General features: G+C 40.6%; 1 protein-coding gene across 2 annotated transcripts in view; it reads left to right on the forward strand.

Moving 5' to 3' along the window:
* Positions 1-22,769, forward strand: part of LOC109614689 — a 371,347-nt gene that overhangs the window by 221,266 nt on the left and 127,312 nt on the right. The window contains exons 1-2 of one of the 2 annotated variants that reach the window (XM_020040402.2): positions 12,855-13,089; positions 14,799-14,862. The gene's annotated coding sequence lies outside the window, so the exon portion shown is untranslated. Of the gene's footprint in view, positions 1-12,854; positions 13,090-14,798; positions 14,863-22,769 lie in introns of those variants that run through there. The other variant, XM_034288243.1, reaches the window with a different exon arrangement.

Below are 22,769 nucleotides of genomic sequence, written 5' to 3' on the forward strand. Positions count from 1 at the left end.
TTGTCGCCGGTTCTGTTCATAATTTTTATGGACAGAATTTTTATGGACAGAATTTCTTGGCGCAGCCAGGGGCCGGAGGGTGTCAGGTTTGGGGACCACACAATTTCGTCTCTGCTCTTTGCGGATGATGTTGTCGTGTTGGCCCCTTCAAACCAGGACCTTCAGCATGCACTGGGACGGTTTGCAGCCGAGTGTGAAGCGGTGGGGATGAGAATCAGTACCTCCAAAGTCCTCTGTCGGAAAAGGGTGGCTTGCCCACTTCAGGTTGGTGGAGAGTGCCTGCCTCAAGTGGAGGACTTTAAGTATCTAGGGGTCTTGTTCACAAGTGAGGGAAGGATGGAACGGGAGATTGACAGACGGATCGGTGCAGCTTCTGCAGTAATGCGGTCGATGTATCGTCTGTCGTGGTGAAGAAAGAGCTGAGCCGCAAGGCGAAGCTCTCGATTTACCGGTCAATCTACGTTCCTACTCTCACCTATGGTAATGAGCTTTGGGTCATGAACGAAAGGACAAGATCCCGGATACAGGCGGCCGAAATGAGCTTTCTCCGCAGGGTGGCTGGGCGATCCCTTAGAGAAGCTCGGTCACCCGGGAGGAGCTCAGAGTAGAGCCGCTGCTCCTCCACATCGAGAGGGGTCAGCTGAGGTGGCTTGGGCATCTGTTTCGGATGCCTCCGGAACGCCTTCCTGGGAAGGTGTTCCGGTCCCGTCCCACCGGGAGGAGACCCCGGGGAAGACCTAGGACACGCTGGAGGGACTATGTGGAGGAAGTGTCTGGGGAGAGGGAAGTCTGGGTATCTCTGCTTAGACTGCTGCCCCCGTGACCCGGCCCCGGGTGAAGCGGAAGAAGATGTATGTATGTATGTATGTACGTTTTGGAAAGTGGGCTAAGATGAAGAGAAGGAGCTAATTATGTGGAAATGTCTAATTTGCCTTGATTGTGGGTAACTGCTGAAATATATAATCTCCATTGTTATTGTCTCTGTATACTGTATACAGGAGAGTTAAATTAGATTTATTTAGATAATCTAGAGAGGTCTGATTTCAATCAGATTATGACAAATATGAGGTTGTTTCTCCAGTAACATTTTAAAAATCTGAGAACATTCTGGTGTTAAAGTTAACTTATTTGTGTCTAGAAAGAGCAAAGGGGAAAAAGATGAGATCTCGTCTTGGTATTTGCTTTCCTTTGGGATAACTGTGGTTGTGCGTTCATGAGTGTGTTTGTGTGTGACTGTGTGTATGATGGTGGAAACTATATGTATTTGTTTGCCTTTTCAGGACCACAATTCACCAAAATGTCCTGACATTGCCTGAAAACATGAAAATTCAAGACTTTTTCCAACATCTTTAAAAATGCTTTTGTAGGCTTTACAGTTTCGGGTTAGCGATATGGTTAGGTTTTGGGTTAGGAGGTAAGGTAAGCATTAGGTTCAGGCAGAAAAGTTGGACTGTTGACACAAGGTTAGAGTAAGGGTTATTTGAAGGTAGGGAAAATAAATGTATTAGATAGTCCTGATAACATGGTCTGCATGCACATGTGTGTAGTTACTTACGGTGCCTTCAGAAAGAATTCAGATCCATTCCCTTTCTACACATTTGGATGTTATGTACTTAATTCAGATTTTTTTTTATTTTATTACATCAATTTATACAAAATATCCAATAACAATAAAAAGAAAAATGTTTTTAAAACATTTGTGCCATTTTTTAGGAAATAAAAGAAATGCAAATATCTTGTGTGCATATGTATTCCGACCTTTTATTCAGTACTTTTTTAAAGCGCCTTTGACAGTGATCACAGATTTGAGTCTTGGGTATGCCCATACCAGCTTTGCCCATCTGAATTTGGGCATTTTATCCCATTACTCCTTGCAGATCCTCTGATGCTCTCAGATTGGATGGGTAGTCTTGGTGTACCTCAGAGTCTCCACACAGATGTTCAATGTGGTTCAAGAACTAGCTTTGTCTTTGCCACTCCACTCCAGCCCCGTCTAAGGTCCTGTGCTCTCTGGATCAGGTTTTCTTCAACGACCTCTCTGTATTTTGCTCTGTCCATTTTTCTCTCCCACTTGGCATACAGGCCCAGAGAATATTTTCCTAATGCTGTCTTAGACCATTAGGTGGCGTGTCATATGCCTTTTCCTCAGCAGTGGCTTGTTGTTAGCCACCCTTCCATAAAGGCCTGATTGATGGAGTACTGCAGAGATGGTTGGCCTTCTGGCAGGTTCTCTCATATCCGCAGAGAAATCATGCCTCAATGCAATTCTGTCTCTGAGGTTTATGGAGAGTTCCTTGGACATGGCATAGATTTTGCTCTAAAATGCACTGTAAATTGTCTTTTACTGAAGCAATAAATTGCATTTGCCATGGGTAGACTCCAATCAAGTTGTAGTGACATCTCGATGATCAAAGGGAATCAAATGCATTGAAACTCCATTTAGAGAGTCATGGCAAAGGAACTGAATACTTGTTTTACATGAGACATACATATTTTCTATTACAATAAATAGTCACAATAAGGTTATTGTGTTTGGATGGTTGGCAAACAATGAAATATATTATACATTAATTAGAGTAACAGTAATTTAATAAAGTGTGGAGTTTCCTTGAACTATTTCTCTCCTTCGCACACAGTTTGTGTGTGTTCCATAAAGCTGAAACAAACTTCTGATGCTTTAGTTTGCCTGAGTTTGTCCCCTGAGACCCCTCAGTCACCACTGTCCCGTTACTATGTTACCTCACATTCCTCATGTGATAGCAACGTTTGGAAAATGTGGTTATAATACTTCTATCTCTGTATATGTGTAGGAGTTTCTGTGAGCTGCAGTTGCTGTGGGATGGAGGGTGCTGAGTGCTATCATTTTCCATCTAATGACACAGAAGGGGGAATCCCACACAGCCACACAGACTAAACTGTTAGCGCTGCTAAGAGCTAAATGTACTCAGATATCGCACTGTGTGTGTGTGTGTGTGTGTGTGTGTGTGTTCGTAGGGGACCGAGTAGGGGGCTGGCGGAGAGCTCTCATCACTGTCTACAGTCTAGACTCACTAACAGCACTATTTGTAAAACAGATAATCAACACAGACAGAGATTTTATGGGTCCAATAGAAGGAGGGGGGAGGGGGGTGGTAAGGACTGGGTGAGAGACAGACTTGAAGTGAGGAGGAAGGAAGGGGAAATACTGTGAAGGAGTAGAAGGGAGAGAGAGTAGGAAGGCATGGAGATACTGTTTATGATGTATAGTATATTATACTGTGTCTGTGTAATTTTTAGCGTACAGAGTTTTTGGAAAGTTTTGAGACCCCTTCACTTTCAACGTTTTGTTGTATTATTGACTGAATTTATAATTGATATATCATTGCTTGCCATCAATCTGCGTACTATATCCAATAATTATATTTTTATACATTTGTGCGAATTGATTGGAAATAAACAACTGAAATATCTCATGTAAGTATTCAGATCCTTTATTCAGTACTTTGTAGAAGTGCCTTTGGCAGCAATCACAGTTTCTAGTCTTCCTGGGTATGGCTCTACCAGCTCTGCACACCTAGATTTGGCAAGCTTCTACCATTTTTCCTTGTTGTTCTTCTCAAGCCCTTTCAGATTGGATAGGGAATGTCGGTGAATTGCAATCTTCAGGTGTCCCCACAGATGTTAAATGGGGTTCATATGCAGGCTTTTGTTTGACCACTCAATGACATTAACAGACTTCTCCCAAAACCACTCCAGCTTTGTCTTGGATGTGTGGTTTGGGACAATTTCAGGCTGAATCTTTGCCCCTGTCTGAGGTACTGAATGCTCTGGTTCTGGTTTTCTTCAAGGAATTATCTGTACTGTATACTTCCCTCAATCCTGATCAGTCTCTCAGTCCATGTCACTGAGAAGCTTCCCCATAGCATGATGCGCTACGCTCATACTTAGTTGAAATGTTATTAATGAGCGGTTTGATGAGCGGTGCCTGGTGCAAGATGTAGCATTTGGCTTTTGGGTTTAGTAGTTACATTTTGGTCTCATCAAACCAGAGAATCCTTCAGGCAGCATACACCTTTTAGCAGGTTCTCTCATCTCTGCAGAGAAACTCTGAAGCTCTGTTATGCCTTGTTTCCACTGGTGCCAAACATTGGTGTTTTTACCCTAAAGTCCAGAAATGTTTCTGTTTCCATTGACACAGACCAGCGCCAGTGTGCCACTCAGCCATGGCCGAGTGGCAAACTATTTTATCAGGTCTCTGATAAAATAAAGAAAATAAAGCACCAGTACAGGGAAGAGATGACTCACAACGGAAAGAGTTGGAACAACCAAAGATGGTACGATGCCATTGACTCAGTGAAAAACGCTGCGTGTTGTGCTATTTGAATAGCAATGTGTATCATTTGCTTAGTGTTTAGGCTTCTTGTAATGTTTTTCATCCAATCTAACAAACAGATCCCTGATAAAATAAATAAAATAAAGCACCAGTATAGGGAAGCGATGACTCACAACAGAAATAGTTGGAATGACCGAAGAGGATACTATGCCATGGAGTCAATAAAACAATGGAGCGCTGAGACCGAGACGTAGCCTTCAGAACCTATAACACAAAATTACCTCACAATTTTCCAAAACCTTGATTTCAAGGTGGATAGTTTTCTAAATAATGAATACACTGGTTTAAAAGTCACTCGTGTCCCAAGTGTAGGTGGAGAAGGAGCCGGTAGCAGGAGTTTGAGGAAGTAATGTGTATTATAAAAAAACTGAGCATGGCATTATTGTTTATTTTATTTTACTACCAGAAAAATATTACCAAATTGCATTGATTGTTTACACCTCCCTCCCCACATGAGCACCTCATTGGTCCTGAGAAAGCCCTTGGTACCAAATGTATAGTCGAAACAGGAAAGTCTGGAAATGGAAATGCGGCATTAGAGTGGCCATTGGGTCCTTAGACACTTCGCTGACCAAGGCGCTTGTTGCCTGGTTATTTCGTTTGGCTGGACGGCCAACTAATGGAATTCACAATGATGGAGCCCACTGTTCGCCACGCATTTTTTTTAACCTTCCTCAGATCTTTGCCTCAACACTGCTGTTTCGGGAAGTCTGCTGAGAGCTTCATGCCGTGGTGTTCTGACATGCAGGACCTTATACAGTAGACACGTGACAGGATGCTCAATTTGGAGTCTCTTGGCAAAGGGTCAGTATACTTATTTACATGTTTCTCATTTTCAAAATATTGGCACACATTTCAGAAACATGTTTTTACAATGTTATTATGTGGTATTGTGTGTAGATTGTTGGCAAATGAAACAAATATTTAATAAATTATAAATTAAGTCTATAATAAAATAAAATGTGGAGAAAGCAAAGTGGTCTGAAGCCTTACCAAAAGCTTTGTAATGGATGATCTGTTTGAAATTATTAGGGATATCTCTGCATATTAAAGTGTTGAGATGGGAGTCATGACATTGATCAGGAGGACATCCAACAGTACATACTGTACGTGAGTTTTAAAGAAACATCCACCCAACATTTTTCAATCTGAATTATGATTTTTGGAGCCTTTTCATAGATAATATGATGAATATGCTCCAGGCCAATGGCCAATTACCCTTAATATTCCTTCCTTTGATTCTGAAAACTAACATCTATCTTGGAAAAAAACCCACTTTGAACTGTTACAGACATTATGCAGATCTCCGGATTGCATGGAAATTATATAAGTAAACCGATTCGATTTTGGGTACTGTATGAAACCATGCAATACACATTTTGCTGATGCTCTTATTATTAAAGGTGCATTACGCAAGTTTGCGCCACTTATCGGCAGTGAGTGTCAGAGCCAATTGTCTTACGTTAACTGGATTTTTTTCTGGTATTTCAAATGGAAAATGCTGCATGAGGCACTTTTAAGATGAATATATTAGTTATAACATGAAGTTTACATCTATAGAACTTCACAATGAATTTCTGTCACATGGAAGTGGAGAGGGGTGAGTGGGCCATTTGGGAGCTGTGACGATTCGGTAGCCATGATGGTACGAGGGCCAAGGTTAACATTCCAACTAAACTATGTGAGCGTGACTAAGCATGTGTCTGATTTGAGATTTTTGTTTATACATTGTGTTGTTTCTGTGCCTGTATAAGTGTGTAATGTGCATGTGTATGCACCCTATGTATTCATGCACGCATGTCCATGCATACCTGTGTTTGGTTGAATGTCCTTGAAATATTTCTGGACTGTATGTTTGTGTAAGGTCTCAGTCCAACGGTTGTGTGTTTGTGCAAGAATAGCCAAGTATTTTCATCTGTTAATGTGTTTGTGTGTCTGCCTGCCATGCCGTCTGAGTAATGAATCGCTGCCCAGGGGTTTAGACATTCAGTGTTCCCAGCACATCCCGTTCCACCAGTGTGAATGGGCCTGATGTGTGACTCATTGGGAATGAGTAGGATCAGTAACGAAGACCCTGTGGATTCAGTCTGCCTGCCTTTGCCCTGCACAATCTACGCTCAACTTTATGCATTCATAAGGACATGTGTTCTTCTGAGCCACTTCCAGATCAGGCTGTTTAATCTTAAAAGATATACATACATCTGGGGAAAAACAGTTTGTGACGGGATCACTAAAGTCATTTTTGTTCTCTTTTTTTCGCATTCGGAGAAGAAAACATTGTCCTAATACTATCCATGTTGAAGGCTGTGTGCTGTATGTTGTATGAACAAGGCAATGTGCTATATGTCATATTGTCAAGTATTATGAAGCTATAGGTCATAAAGAGTGGATGCTCACTGTAACCCTGGATAGAGGATCTGAAAGGTTGTTAACTTGCATTGTGGGTACCAGAGATGAAGTAAGTGTTTGGGAGCTGTAGGATCAGTTGTTGGTTCTGTGTTTGACTGGAATGTTTGGGGGATATAAACTTAAAATAAGCAAGGACTGGGTTGATTGGTTAGAAAAAGCCAGAGCTGGTATTTAGGTTTTGGGGGGTTTAGAGATGTGCTGGTTATGTGGTTGGTCTGGAGGGTTAACCTAAGCAGAGCCAAGGGTCTGGGTTGTTCTAGTTTACATTATTACCAGATGTAGGCCTGCCTGTGTCAGGCATGTGTGCTCTAGCTAGTTGTGTCTGTCTAGGAGATTCCCCTAGAAAATCCCAGAGTTATACCTTATCTAACACTTGGAAACAAAATACTTTAAGTATTAGCTCTCTTATTATGTTATATTAAACAAATTACATATCTCCTCATTAGATTGCAAATTAGCTTACTAGCTAGCTAACTGAATTCTTTGTTTAATGTGATGGCTTTGTGTTGTTGGAATTGCAGAGTTATTTTATGCATCCATGAATAGAAAGTAAAGGATATATTGGGGCAGGAAAAAATGTGTGGTGACACTATTTAAGAAGAAAAATGATCTGTACACATAGGACTAGGGCTGTGACGATTATGACATGTTAGTTGACGATTCATTGTCACACACATAATTGTGATTAGCAATTTAATTGTCGACATTGTGAATGTTATGACACTATTTTAGTGTAAGCCTCATAACATTGTAAAAATACATTTGGTGGGTTAGGAGATGATTCTTCAGTGGTGTTTCGCATTTGAGTGCCACCTTTCGCGAGCAAATCTGGCAATTTTCCTCCAAATGATTAGGCTCACCTCTTTCAATTTATCTTAAAACCAAAATGTGCCCAGAGCGGTGCAGTTGTGTTTTGGCTTTGGAACTATTATTTCCAACAAATCCATGTGATTTAAGATTGCTGTTCACAAAACGCAACCGCAAAGCAATGACAATAACATTTCGCATTGTGACGTTTCACCTTTCTCTCTGCCTCAAATAGTATGGCTATTTATTTGAAACAACCTAGCAAAATGTGGGCTCAGTGGGCGCTTAATTTTGTCTGGAGCTGTATTTCTATCCATATATTTTACTGTGCATTATCTAATTAGGAAATATTGTTGGAAATGACAAAATTCTACTTTACACACGCTTGTTTTTTTTTGTCAATCGGAGTTGATGCAACAGATAAGCGACTAAAACATGTTTGTTTATTAAATAATAATGTTGTGAAATTACATTACTGTGCATAGCAAAACAACTCTAAATTATGTTTAAACCAACTGAAATTAAGTAAATCAGTACATGCGCCTTTCCACAGAACTGTCAAACAGACTTCTGCTCCCATGCCCTAGACATTATAACTGATGAAAACTGACATAATTTGCGTGGTTTTAGTTGAGACATGTCTAACATTTGCTTAAAAAACCCTTATTCGGATTGAAAACAGGATTTTGGATATATCAGTGCAACAAAAAAAAAAAAAAAGAAGATTGACAGGTTATTTGAGGTAACCAATGCCATCAGCCTTTGAAGTTTGAAAGGTTTCCACTTCCAATGCATTTAGATTGGGTCACTGGGTATACATTGATAACTTTGGACAAACGTAGTGATGCCAACTCCAGGCTAGTACAGAAGTAAAGAATGGCTTATCATGAACTCTGACAGCATGGGCCTTCACACACAAACCCAGGTAAAGGGAATTTCACCCAAACATAATTTTAGGTTGAACTATAATTAGTTATTCTCCTCACAATGTCATTATGTCTAATTCAAGATTATGGCAGCAAGTCTTCGGCAGGATTGACAAGTCTTCAGACACTGTATGCTCAAATAGGACGTATTTTTTTCGGTTTAAGCTGGAGCGTGATAAGACGGCCCTGTCCTTCATTCTAATGATCTACCCTGGGCAACGCTGACCCCATGTGCATCACCCTCTGGAAGACCCCTGGGCACTCTCGGTATGCTTTGGCCATTATGTGAAATCCTTGTGATTTCTAAAGAAAATAATGACTACTACCGGAATAGTTTATCAGTGGTTTGAGTCCCTTTATTAGTGGATGTGAGTCAAATGAACAGATTGGGCTTCTGCTTTGACTCTAGTGACTCACCTCTCATTGTTTACAGACAGCACTAAGTAACATTATGTTCTGTCTCATAAAGGCCACGGCCAAATCTTGCCTTTGGGGAACCTATTAAACACTCTAGTCCCCAGACTATGATTCAACAGTGGTTGGTTTGAGGGTTATACAATAACTATGCGAGTGAGTCAAACAATACATTTTAAGTTGTGTTTGGGTCAATATTTTTCCATTCTTTAAGAGCGCAATAGGGGGTTGTGGAACTCTGTGGGAGCTGTGTGAGTAACCATGGAGGGAATCATATGGTGGCAGTGTGCATGTGTGTGTTTGAGGGATGTATCTGGGTGATTTGGGTTGCAGATCTATGTATTTGTTAGTTCTTGGTGATGTGAAGGGTCTATGATTGGAAAACGGAGGAAATAAATACTGAATGCAGTGTCTAGTCTGAGGGATGGGTTTTTATTTAATGTCCTCATGTGGTTGATGTATGTATTCAGTTAACTTGGCTTACTTCCAATCATTTTCTCTCATCTCTCCCCTTTTCCTCCATCTTCAACAGTTTGTTCTAATTAGAACCGTGGGAGATGCTTGAACACCCTCAGCGAAGAGACCGCTTGCCAGACACACATACACACACACGCACACACACCTGCCTGCACAAGCACGTGAATACAGACATGCACAAACACAGTCGTATACACTTTGAAATACAAGCACGCACACATTTAAACACACAGACACAATGAACACACATAGCTTTACTAGGGGTTTCCCCTTAATAAAATGAATCACATGTATTTATGAAATAAGTGTTGACTTGAGATATAGGCCCAGAATCGCTACCCTGTCTACTTTAATGCTGTGTATTGTAGTGTGTCTTTTGACATCTCTGACAAACTGCAAGCAATGGGGCATATGGATGCACACACACACACACACACACACATGATAGAGTTTACGGCTGCAGTAAACCACTGACTCCTGGGAAGTCACAGCTCAACCTGCGGCCTGTTTAGATTTACCATGGCTGTTTGGCCTTCACACAGAAGGCCTTCACCTGTGGAGCAGACTGGGACATGTTTACCTTCACATACTTCAGTCCTCTCAACTGCTAGAGTTAAGCTGAGTGGGATAATGTGCGCACATACACAAACACACTCAAATATTGAACACATGTATTTGAACTGTCTCACACATGCACAATAGGCAGTAAAAAAAAAACTCCCCAAGCAAGTTTCACATTCCCCAAAGATTTTCTCAGTTCCAGTTGGTCACCTTTAGACATTCACATCTTTTATAAATACACACCAGCTTATGCCTCGTAATTAGGTATATATGTATCACCAAAACCGGACCGTTGTCCTCTAAGTGAAAAGTCTGATCATCGCTGTGTATTGATTTACTTTCTGTCTTAAAATGGGTTATAGTTCCAGAGGAATCTCCAGGATGAGATACAATATGTGGCACAGATGTAGAAGATCTGCTAGCTATAACGAAACAAAACCATTTCACATGTCTTATTGTCTCTGTATTAGTGTATGGATTTGTGCTTCTACTTTTGTATGTTCACACTATTTTAGTTGGTTAGTGGTGTATACTGTGAGATTATGTTTACATATATGTGTGCTTTATTTTAACAGTATCAATTACGAGAAAAATGGCATAGCATAATAATAACATTTATGTCAACTGTGTGTTTACATTATTTCTGCAGTTCATGTGTGTGCTTGAAGTTGGACATTTGTACAGTATACAGTATGTGTGAGAGAGCATGTAAACTGTATGCTGTCGGATGAAAAGGATCGCTGCATTTAGAAAGAGATATTTGTTCTTCAAACTGGTCCCTGGGGAATTGGGGAGTGTTAATACAATCAAGTAGGCTTGGGGCTACCAGGGCTGTTAAAATGGCTGGCGGTGTAAGAGTAAATTGCAGACCAAGGGTTATATGTCCATGTCCTGGCAGCCTACATATTTTTTTTTTAAACAACCCATGTTCACCCATGATTACTTGACTCTGCACTATACCAACTGCTTCATTAAGTTCCCAACAACACCACGCTTTTTAAACCTGATAACACCAATGTTGAGTATGCTTAGAATGAGGAGGCAAGCGAAATGCAATGGACCACAAGCGATTAGTGAAAAAGGCCCAACAATAAAATGTATTTCATTAAGCCCTTTTTACATCAGCAGTTGTCGCGAAGTGCTTACACAAATACTCAGTCTAAACTCCCCAACTAACTAATGCGCAGTGGTTAGGAAAAATTCCAAAATGTAATCAAAAAACCTGTAGAGGAGCCAGATTCTGTGGCGTGGCCACTCCTGTCCTCAATGTGTCAGGTGAAGATTATAAAAGAACATTACAATAAGTACAGGCAGGTCCAGAGTCCAGTTCCTGATCCATGTAGTCCAAACTTTCACCTTGGCACATCAGTGGTGGAACTTGCTTCCTATGGAGAAAAAAACATCAGAAGACCCAGCTTTTCATAGAGTATTTAACATAGTTCCGCTTCCTCCACCAATGTCTGTTGTCTTTTGTGAACTCTTTATGTTAATTATTTGTACAGTCTTTCCAGCTTTCCAGCAATTACCTTTGCTGACAAGTATCTCATTGATTAGAACGCACTTACTCCTAAAGCTAGGTCATTCACCTAGCTCTTTTTAAATGTGTGCACATACTATATGTCACTCTGGATAAGAGCATCTAAATGACTAAAATGTAAATGTAACATAAAACATTGCAGTGTAAAAACTAGAGACCGAAAAAGGGTGGTCTGAAGACACTAGATATCCCCAGACCATGGCCAACCAGGAGAAATATTTGCCAATTAGCATCATATCAGCAAAGGGACACCAGCCAATCCACAAACTCCCCTGAGACAGTGCTGAGTATAGCCCATCATGCAGTATACTCAGTGTTACAATTAAGCCAGTGACCCAGCCCCTGTAATAGCACTGAGACAGAATATCACCAAGAAACCAAGTGGTCCCAAAACAGAGCTTCATGGAACACCAAAGAGTACTTTTTATTTGTCAGTGGACAGACTACCCTCAGACAAGAATTGAGCTTTCTAATAGGGTCTATGCCAGGCAAGAACGTGTCTTTGGAGACCAATATGGCTTTCCAATTTCTCCAATAGAAGACAATGATCAAAAGGTGTCAAAGGCAGTTCTTAGGTCAAGAAGCACATGGACATATGCAGAACCCTGGTCTGACGACATTAACAGATCATTTACCTCTTTTACAAGTGCAGTCTCAGTACTATGACGAAACTGGACCAGAGCATTTCATTAATGTTATTTGTATTCAAGGTGGTGAGTTGTTGGGAAACTGTTCAAAAATGTTTGAGGAATGTGGACAATCTCTGGACAAGAGAGTTCTGGTAAAATATGATTATCTAGGGAAAGTCCATTAGCTGTTTTCCAATTATCTTGATAATTTAATCAAAGGAATTTTAAGAATTCATGAAATCAACTCTGCCGAAGTGAAATGCTGGTTTCAAGTGCTTTTTAGTTGAAAGTGTATCAAAAATAAGTCTCAATATTGTATTGTACTGTCTTCCCAGGCTAGTCTAAATACTTGGCTTCTTGAGGGACTCTGTGATCCTGGTCCACCATGCCCAGTCACTCAGTTCTGATGGACGGATTGATATAATGGATTTAACCCTCCTGACAATTGCTTTTCTTTGTCTTTTTTTCCAAGATTTGTTTTGGAAGCTCCTTAGGAGTTTAGTTTTATTCTCTGTCAGACTCTTTGGCCTTCTAAGGAACAGGTGGATTTAATCTGAGATAATGTGACACTTTAATTTCACACAGGTGGACTCCATTCAACTGATCATGTGACTTCTGAAGACAGTTGGCTACACCATACATTGTGTCTGCACAAAGTGGTTGAAATTTGTAGTGAAAAAAATATGAAAAAATATTTATTTTTTCATCTTCAGCATTATGACTTTCAGTGTGATTAGTGATGGAAGATCTATTTTTTTTCTTTCAGATTGTAACACTACCGAATGTGCAACATGTCTACACAGTCATAAGATCCACTGTTTCGACATGTAGGCTTTTCCAAGTGTCAGATTCTGGAGTGAATTGAAACGTCACATTGAGAAGTGCATTGTGATAACTTGCTGGACTGATAGTTGGTGCCTTTGATGGGGTTTCCATTCCATCTCTGTGGGAGTGTGTGTGAGTTGACATTATCATATCCTATGTTTGTGTTTGTGTCTGTCTTTGGTTGAGTCTTAATCTGTGTGTGCTAGTGTCAGGCTGCGGTCAGTGTCACCGAGGGGATATGTTTTGTATAATTTTTGCTGTAATGGCTAGGGTAAAGTGTGATAGAACAGGCTGAGTCACTAGCTAGCTAACTTCTGGCCAACTATGACCTTTCCCAGGGTCTGGAGCGACTGTGTGTGGTGGGGGTGGTGGTGGTGGGAGGGGGGGTGGGGTTGCTAGGAAGAAGGATCTGGTCTGGGGACGCTAGGAGGAAGGAGTAGTTGTTCATCGGAAGAGATTTCACACCTCAGGGGGCTTTAGCTCATCCACAGCTGTTTACTGCTGAAGCAATCCATACACATACTCACACACACATTTTAACTAACCCTCATCCTTATCCTAGCCCTTGTTATTACCTCAAAAACCTAAAGGTAATACTGAACCCAAACTAAAAGGCATTTTTTAAAACAAAGAACACAATTTCATTACCATTAAGGGACACTTCTGTCCCCTATCTATACGGTAGTAAAACCTGTTTATTCGTTAAACACGCACACTTCAGTTTTTTTACACTTTTGGGGACCCATTGAAAATCCTATTTTCCCTATCACTTTCTCAAACCTTAACCTTACAGCTTACTCTTAACCTTAAACCTAACACTTAACTTCAATTGTAACTTTTACCTTAAACCTAACCCTTAAGCCTAAAATAGCATTTTCCCTTGTGGGGACCATCAAAATCCCTTGTTTTACTTTCCTTTTGGCAATTTGTGGTACTCGCAAGTGTTGTAAAATAAGGAACAAGGACACATGCACGCACTTAATTGAGATGTATTTACAGACAGACTGACTCACACACCCAAACAGACTGAGACACAGAAATGAGTAAACACATTCTGACACACAAAAACCATCGACCGACAGACAGCAAAACGAACCCATGCACAGTCATAGGGACACCGATGATGAATATGTAGATTACCGTGAGAAATACCAACACGCCCGCCAGACAATGCCTCCCCACTCCGGTCTTCATCCTCTGCCCCTTTCCATCCTGCTTTCCCTCCAAATCCGCCGTGTTCTCATTCTCCTCAGCAATGCCCAGGTTGGGGCCACATGTGCGGTGCTGTAAAGTCAAGCTTTGAACCCGAGTCAGATTTACTGTGTCTATACGTCTGTCTGTCTGGAAAGAGATGGTCTCTGACTTTCCGTAGTCTCAAACCTAATCCCTGTATATCTGCTGTAGTTAAACTGAACTGGATATTATATGGGCATGGACAAGGGCACCCCATTTCTTAGTTCAGTGTATTTGTTCAGCTGTTTCAATCCCACGTTTAGCTGTATAATAGATTGAACCCATCCCCCTTATCAAGCGATCTGTCTGTGTCATTCTTTCCAGGAGCCGTAAGATGCATGGTGGCATAGTTCTGCTTGTTTTGAATTCATAATAAACAGTGTTGTGAAGGAATACATTTAGATGTGATGAAAGTTGATTGAAAGGGACGTTTTAATTATGTCCCGGTCTTCATGGTCATTCTCCCGAAAGAGTCAAAAGTGAACATGAGGGAGAAAAACCAAACTGTAGCTGGCTCATGTTGTTTCGGTTTAGTTTTTACCCTCCACGATTGTTGAATGTGATTAATTGTGATATATTGTTCATGACAGAGTTTCTTTTATTTCTAGGTTTAATCAGCTGTGATAAAAGTGTCTTTCCGGTCCCTTCTAGCCTGAGTGACCAAGTGGTAAGGTAAGAAAAAAATTGTCTATGCTGGTCAATTGACAAATTGTGCCTTTAGTCCACTATTTTCCTCCTTGCTTCTCTTGATACTGGTGGGCCAACATTTTTATTAAAGACATTTGGGGGAATTCTACAGGGCTTTTAGCACTACTAAGCCAGCCAAACAAAGTTGTACTGTTTGGTAAGTTAGGACAATGTGAAATTCTAATTTCATTTGAGCTTGGGCCATTTGAGCTTGGGTTTACAGCATTTTGAGAATTAAATAAGACTATACATCAAGTGATCTCAGTGAGATCAAAATCCTATTGTTGACAATTATTTCTCCCATGCATATTCAACAGGCGTTAGTCTCCGTGTCTCTGTCTACCTCTCCCACAAGTTCAATCCCACTCTGACCACAGCCAATGGGGTCACGCCTTACTCTGACCACAGCCAATAAGGGGATAATATAGGGTTGATGCTCCAGTCCGTCCATGTGACCGAGCTCCCAGGAAAAGACAACATTCTTCCAAATGACACGGTTGTAGACTTCCGATTACAGCTTTACCACTTAACCCACTGGTGTGCAAACACACGAATAGCTGATGGAGAACAGACAGAAAGAAGGTGACAGAGGCGGAAAAAGGTGTAGTAACAGTAGAGTGGGAATTACAGACAAGGTGAGTGAGAGATGGAGAAACAGAAAAGAGAGAGGGTGTGGAAGAGAGAGACAGAAACCTTCGTGGTTTGCGTGGGTAGCTTTTCTGTTTGCTACCAGGCTGTGGAGTCTACTGGTTAAGAAGGCTTTCATAAAGAAACATGCCAGTGGGATACTTTTGTGCATTTGTAGCCTGTAAGAGGTGTGCCGAGTACTCAGACAGAACGAGTATCCTTATAGATATTTGGAATTTGCCGGATACGAAGATGATATGATTTTTTAATGCCATTATCTGTGAACTGAGAAAGTTATGGAAAACCTGACATTGTCATGTCATTCACAAGGAGCGGAGTGGTGCACTCAATTGCTGTTAGGAAATATGCCGATTAGGTGCTCATAAAGCCACAATTTGATTCAAATAAGCAGAGCTTTATTTCCTTGTTTTTCCTGAGAAAAAGGGCAATCGAAGTAAGAAACACCCATATCTGCTTCTAATAAGGTTACGACCAAACTTTATATTTCTAAACAAATGTTTCTCAGGTGTGATATCGTGTCAGTGTTGATGGAAAAACTTCAGCGATAGGTCAATCAGGGATACTGTAGGACGTGAGTAAAGTCGCTGAGGAAGTGCGCTGGCCTTTATGAGGTTGATTAACCTGACTGACATGACTCTGTGATGGATAGTTGTGACACATTAGTGCTCAGACGCATGGAATGGCTCCTGCGTATGCTTTCACCCACTGGTTTCTCCAAATACAGGGTGTTTCATAACACTTTGATATACGAGCGATTAAGATTGCAATACTACTAATAATACACATTTTTGATCTGCAAAAAAAATGTGTGTTATTTTATCACCAGCAAACATTGGATTGAAGCCACTCTGCCTCCCCTCAGATCCCCAGACAAGTGTACATGCGGGCGGCTCCCAATTCGTAACTCTTCTCTGAGTTCAACGTTTTCTCCAGTCCAAACACAATATTAGAAAATAATCTGCAGTTAGTCAGCGGTAGCTGTATTACTTTGCCATCATATGGTTTCTTAGTCCAGGCCTGTTTGACACTGTTTAATGGGCTGAAGAAGTGTTTATGTACTTATGTGAGTAAAGACAATGCTAGAATTCTATTAATACTAATCCCAGATGTTTTCCAAAGGACGGATTATTAGAAGATTAAATTACTAAAATGTACAAGTAAATGCTGATTGTACAAATGTTTTTGAATAGTCTGTTTTTGCTCCTCGCATATGTGAAAACACAATATGCATTATTTACTTGCAAGGTTTGGTAAAATAAGGGCTATAAAGTCATGACTTTGCCATTTGAGCTGTTAGGAAACAAAGTGAGTGAGTGAAGGAACATCAAAATCACACAGATAATCACTCTGACCGATTGTTTAATAACAAACAGTAGAGGTATATGTTTTACCAGCATTCAAAACCTACGATTATGACGAGATCGGCAGCCCACTAGTACAATTCCTAGATCATTCAAGTCAGTGGGTCTGTGATGGGTTCATGGGATATTTCTGTGGTTTAAGCTGCTAATCTCTAGTTAAAGAGCTAAACTCCTAGTCTTCCTGACTTTAAAAGACTGCTTGATGTTGTAGGTACAATGTGTATGATTTGTATGATTCGTATTGTACTACTAGCGTAAACGACCAGGAGCTATCTCTAGCAAATGCTTCAAATATATATTTTTTTCTAGTGCCTTAGAAATTCCCCACTGAATCGATCTCACTGGTCTGTCTATCACTGTGCATTGATTTGTAGTCTCCTCACACTCGCTAAAGACACCTGCAATTCAATATCCCCACCTAAAACCCACTCACTTTCCATGTGGCTTAGTTAACCTTTCCGCTCCTGCTTAATAAGAGAAGCAGAGAAGAAGACAAGTTGTGTCGGTTCTACAGTCATGTCAGTCAGGTTAATCAACCTCATGAAGGCAAGCACACTTCCTCAGCTGCTTTACTCACTTCTTACAGTATCCCTGATTGACCTATCGCCAAAGTTTTTCCATCAACACTGACACGATATCACACCTGAGAAATATTTGTTTAGAAATATAAAGTTTGATCGTAACCTTATTAGAAGCAGATATGGGTGTTTCTTACTTTGATTGCCCTATGAAGTACTGTTGGCAAATTAGAAAGAAAACATAATTCTGGCGCCAAGTAGTCGTTGTTAATGTTACAATGTTTGTCCATCATCCACAAGGTCTGTCATCCTCCATCTCCATCCACAGACCCTGGGAGAAGACTTTTAAGCTAAAGCTCTTGGCCTCCTGACCAAAATGTGTGATAATTTTAGACTGTAGCATTTTGAGTGCCTCTCACATGGTCTGGAGCAAAGATGCCGTTTTGGAAATAAACGTGGAATTTAGCTTAATTGCAGTTTACAGATTTAGGAGGGGCAGCGTTCTCTTCTTTATTTTCTTGCATAAATAGATAGTGAGCTGAGGCCAAAGACATGAGGTTTGGAAGCCACAGAAAGAGGTTACAAAACGTCAGCGAGTAAGAGAGAGGCAGAGAGAGGGAGAGAGAGACGCAGAGAGAGAGGGAGAGAGAGACGCAGAGAGAGAGGGAGAGAGGGGGAGAGAGAGGCAGAGAGAGGGTGAGAGAGAGGGAGAGAGAGAGGCAGAGAGAGGGTGAGAGAGAGGGAGAGAGAGAGGCAGAGAGAGGGTGAGAGAGAGGGAGAGAGAGAGGCAGAGAGAGGGAGAGAGAGAGGGGGAGAGACAGAAGCAGAGAGAGGGAGAGAGAGAAGCAGAGAGAGGGAGAGAGAGGGAGAGAGAGAGGGTGAGAGAGAAGCAGAGAGAGGGGAGAGAGAGAAGCAGAGAGAGGGAGAGAGAGAGGGTGAGAGGGGAGAGAGAGAAGCAGAGAAGCAGAGAGAGGGGAGAAGACCAACTTTCAGACCTGGCTTTTCCAATGTTTTTCAGGCTGACACTCAGAACTATACTATTCTTCATTTGAGATCTTTCTCTCCCTCAATCTCTTTCGCAACTTCCTCTCTCAGCTCACCTTGTACATCCATCATGTCTGATGCTAGCCATGCTTTTATATCTTTTATCTTTTACATCTTTAGGAGTATAGAGTCAAGGTAGAGTTATGGTTATATGTCCTTCTTGACCTCTGCCCCTCCCTCATCTTCCTTTTTACATTTTTATAACAACTCCACAGCAAGTGGAAAAGAGTGGAGGGTTGTGTCCATTCTGCTTCTAATCACCCTGCTGGCTCAACCAGGAAGCTGGTTAAATGGTTTAAGCTGCTTTACTGGCCTTCAGTTGGTCAGGATGAAACATCTCCTTGCAGTACTGTAGAGCAAGGTCATGGTGACCTGTGAAATCTTTCCATAAATAAGAATGGTCAAGATGCCTGCAACAGCATTCCCATATGAGGAACAAATTGTGACTGATGTGATGAATGATGTCAAATCAGTCTAACGACCAGCACTTTTTCAAATCTGTGTGGGAATCACAGGGCGTGCTCATCTCTTCTCTTCCCTAATCAGGCTTCTTGGCCTTTGGGTGTTTGTGTGTGAGTTTGTCTGTGTGTGTGTTGGGGGTATGCTGCCTCCCCACTACTTACACAATATTATATATCTCCCTACACATAATGGCCCTGTAGCAAACTGTTTAAAACCCAGGTCTGGCTGTTTACCGTGGGCAATATGGTGATTCTGTCACATTTAAAATGTGTATTCAGACATTGTTGATTACATATTGCTGTTTAGAAGCTGATAATGATTAGGTGGACATGATGCATTTTGTTTATTTTTATGATCAGTGCCATGGGATCTAAAGGATCAGGATACCCATTTGACATCCATCTGAAAGACGACACCCTATGCAGGACAACGTCCCTGTCACTGCCCTGGTACTGCCTACTGGTCCTCCAACATGACTTCCAGCAGAATCTGCTATCCAATCCAGGGACCAAACAGAGCCGAAGCTTCTTAGCTTCAGAGGCAAGCCAGCTGCAGAATGCAGGCCGCTATTGCCAAAGTTAGGATCCACAAACATAGTTGCCTTAATATATTTGATTATGTGCACATAGCTGGTGCTTTTCAAAGTTGAGCAATTTGTATATCATGAAAAAAATTATAGCTTGACCTTTTAGGACCACCTGTCAAAGTAAGTTTCAAATATGTCAGAGTTACCTTTTTAAAGCAATTTTATAGGTAGTTCTGATACTGTAGGTTGAACTGAACATACTGAAAAGGTGTCAGGTAGATATATGACTAAATGGCATGTGAGTAATACCTTGTTATACTGACACTGTTATAAGGTAAGAATTGATGGAATAAGAAAACGAATTCACAACCCAGAGGTAGTAACCATTGATGTATGGTTATCATACGTTTTCCAACTCCAAGGACACACGTCACTTTTAGACACATTTGACAGGTAAGCGGGACAAACTACATTTACTTTACACTATGAATGTTTCCCTGTATTGTGTGATTAGTTGCATAGCACAAAAAAGGATTTCTCCGATAGACAATAAAATGTCCCGGGTGCATTAGTTTGTTTTGAGATCAACAGCATGTGCACGTTTTTGTGTTCATCCTGAAGAGTCTCATCTATCAATTTAGGAGTTCAACTTGGAAAACATTCTGTTTCTAGCTCCAACTATTTGTTCATCTCATCACAATGCAAGTCTTTATCAGAGCTCTTAAAGAAAACTAAGCCAATATTGTAGTTAATTCACAACATATGGGACCAAACAAGGTTTCCGGTCTCCTAAAATGATCTCTGTCTAAAGGCAGAGGAAGAGGTTTGAAATGCTTTGTGTTGTGGTGGTTGGAGGGAGAAATGAATCTGATGGTGCAGCGTGTTCTTTCATGTCATGGTGATAAAGTCAGGTGGATGAGTTCTGGACAAGTGTGCTCATACCATCTACTGGCTGATACCATCTACTGGTGATCTGGCGTGTTATGAAATGTAATGTGTCTTATCCACCATCGCCATTCCAAAGAAATCAACGGGATGATGTGTTATGCCATGATTTTCAGATTTCACAGAGCAACTATGGAGAAGTTAAATCATGGTTAAACAATATATTTTATTAATAGACCGTAGACTTTACCAAAAAATTTAATTCATTTGTGTATATGTGGGTGGATTACCCCTTTAAGATTGTCATTTTCATCTCTCCATACCCTTCAGAAGAGACAAAAAATAAGCTGCGATCTGATAATTGCACCTGCTAAAACCTGTTTTGTCCTGTTGTACTTGATGTAATTTAATGTTTACTTATCTTATAACACTACAACGTTGTTATAATGTATCACAAATGATCAAAAACGTCCTCCTGTACACCTGTTTCTCATACTTTTTCTTAACATTATCTCACAATACTTTTTTTTTCTTTGGTGGAGATCAGTCATTAAGGCTGATTAAGTCAACAAAATACACAATACTATGTAAATGGTGCGTTGTCCCTTGCTTTTATATGTGGGGGATGTGAGGGTCCATGCTCCAGGAAAACCACCAAAACAATCGGCACGTGGGTTGGTGCACCAGTCTCCAGTGAGACTGTAACAATGTGTTCAGGTTTGAATTCAGTGCATTGGAGTGCAGTGACACTCGACAACCTCCTCGGACCTGGAAAGCACCACATGTTCTTGGTCTATTCATTGTACTATATGAATAACACAGATCCTGTTTCTGAGTTATGTACACATGTACATATGTATATTGTAGATTGTGACCAAATGCACGACTGTGCCTGTTTTAGGTTGTACGGATATCACAGTTGGGATTACCCGTCATTGGCTAACCAGCCCTCTTCACTGACCACACTTCAGGTCACATAACGGGGAGGATGTCACAATAGTACTTTTCGTGCATCCCATAGCACACAGCAGTTTTATCATGTGTTACAATAAGAAAAAGTGCATCACCCACATGCCGAAGTCGCCCCTGAGCACGGGCCAAAGCCGCCACCGGATTACAAAAAAACATGTTGCCAGTTCAGACACACAAGATATAGATTCCTGAGATTTCCAGCGGAATCTCAATGGGATTAATCCATAAATGATATTCACAAAAACACACATACATACGTACCTTCATACGTACATTACACATACACACTTATTTATGAACACAGTCATTCTAGTAATTAATTAGTTCCATCCCACTAGATTTCAAAGAGGCAACCATCTTTCCCAGTAGATACTTTCTTAACATCATTCCCTAATACCAGTGTAAGTCCTACCCCTCAATTAACCCTTCCTTAAAAAATCGCCTCCTAGATAAAAAAAGAAACTAGCTAATGAGGCAATATGTATTCCATGCACAGTGCATTACAGTGTGTTGCATTAGGGGTTAAAGAGGGGGTAGAAAATACAGTTTTGCTGGATATAGAACACAGTGCCCCATGATTCCACATGATATTTCTGACTTTACACAATATCCTGAGTGTTTTGTACAATAAATTCACTGCGACACAGAATAGTATTTCCTCAGTAACACAAAAAGTATCCCTTTTCGGGGTAAGGGAATATAGTGTTGTTGGATCTCTTTCCGTAACTAATGAGCAGTACCAAGTTAACAATAATTTCATGAAAATAAGCTTTTTTATATTAGATATGTTCTTTATATTAATTAATTAATTAATTAATTAATACTTAAGCTAAAACCATTTCTCAATGTGCTCCACCTTATAATAATCTTTACCATATGTAAAGTATAATTTAAATAGTAAATCTGTTTCATTTGTATTTTTCCCATGTAGTTATTAAAAATGTCCCCAATAAACTATGCTAAAAATTTATGAATTCATGTCATTCATAGAGCATTTCACCACTGACCTATTTTAAAGGCTAAATATAAAAACCGGAAGTCATATTGTTTTTGTCGAGTATCCAATGCTAAACTATTGTAGATATCGAGTTGACAGTTAGCTAGCTAGCTTCTTACCTTAGGAAGTCTCTGAGATGATACCTACCTGCAATATATCTAAAGTATGTGATAGCCATATACTGACAGATCCACACGTGTGGGTGCACAGACAGTCAGTTACGTTTCTCCGACTTCACTCGCATATCCATGTTTAAGATCCCAAATTCTGACCAAATTATGTCAGGAAAAGGTTTATTATTGCTGTCCCGGGGCCTTTGGAACCTCCTTAGGCAAGAGCAAAGAGTGCCTCTTACTGGCCCTCCAATGGCACTTAGCATCTGGTGTCTGATCTAAGGAAAGGACCAGTACAAACCCAGATTGGTTTGAGAAAAGCCAGTAATGAGATGCAGGGGTGGTAAGCTGACCATTAATACTACT

This window comes from Esox lucius, chromosome 19 (assembly GCF_011004845.1).
Source record: "Esox lucius isolate fEsoLuc1 chromosome 19, fEsoLuc1.pri, whole genome shotgun sequence".
Lineage (NCBI taxonomy): Eukaryota > Metazoa > Chordata > Actinopteri > Esociformes > Esocidae > Esox > Esox lucius.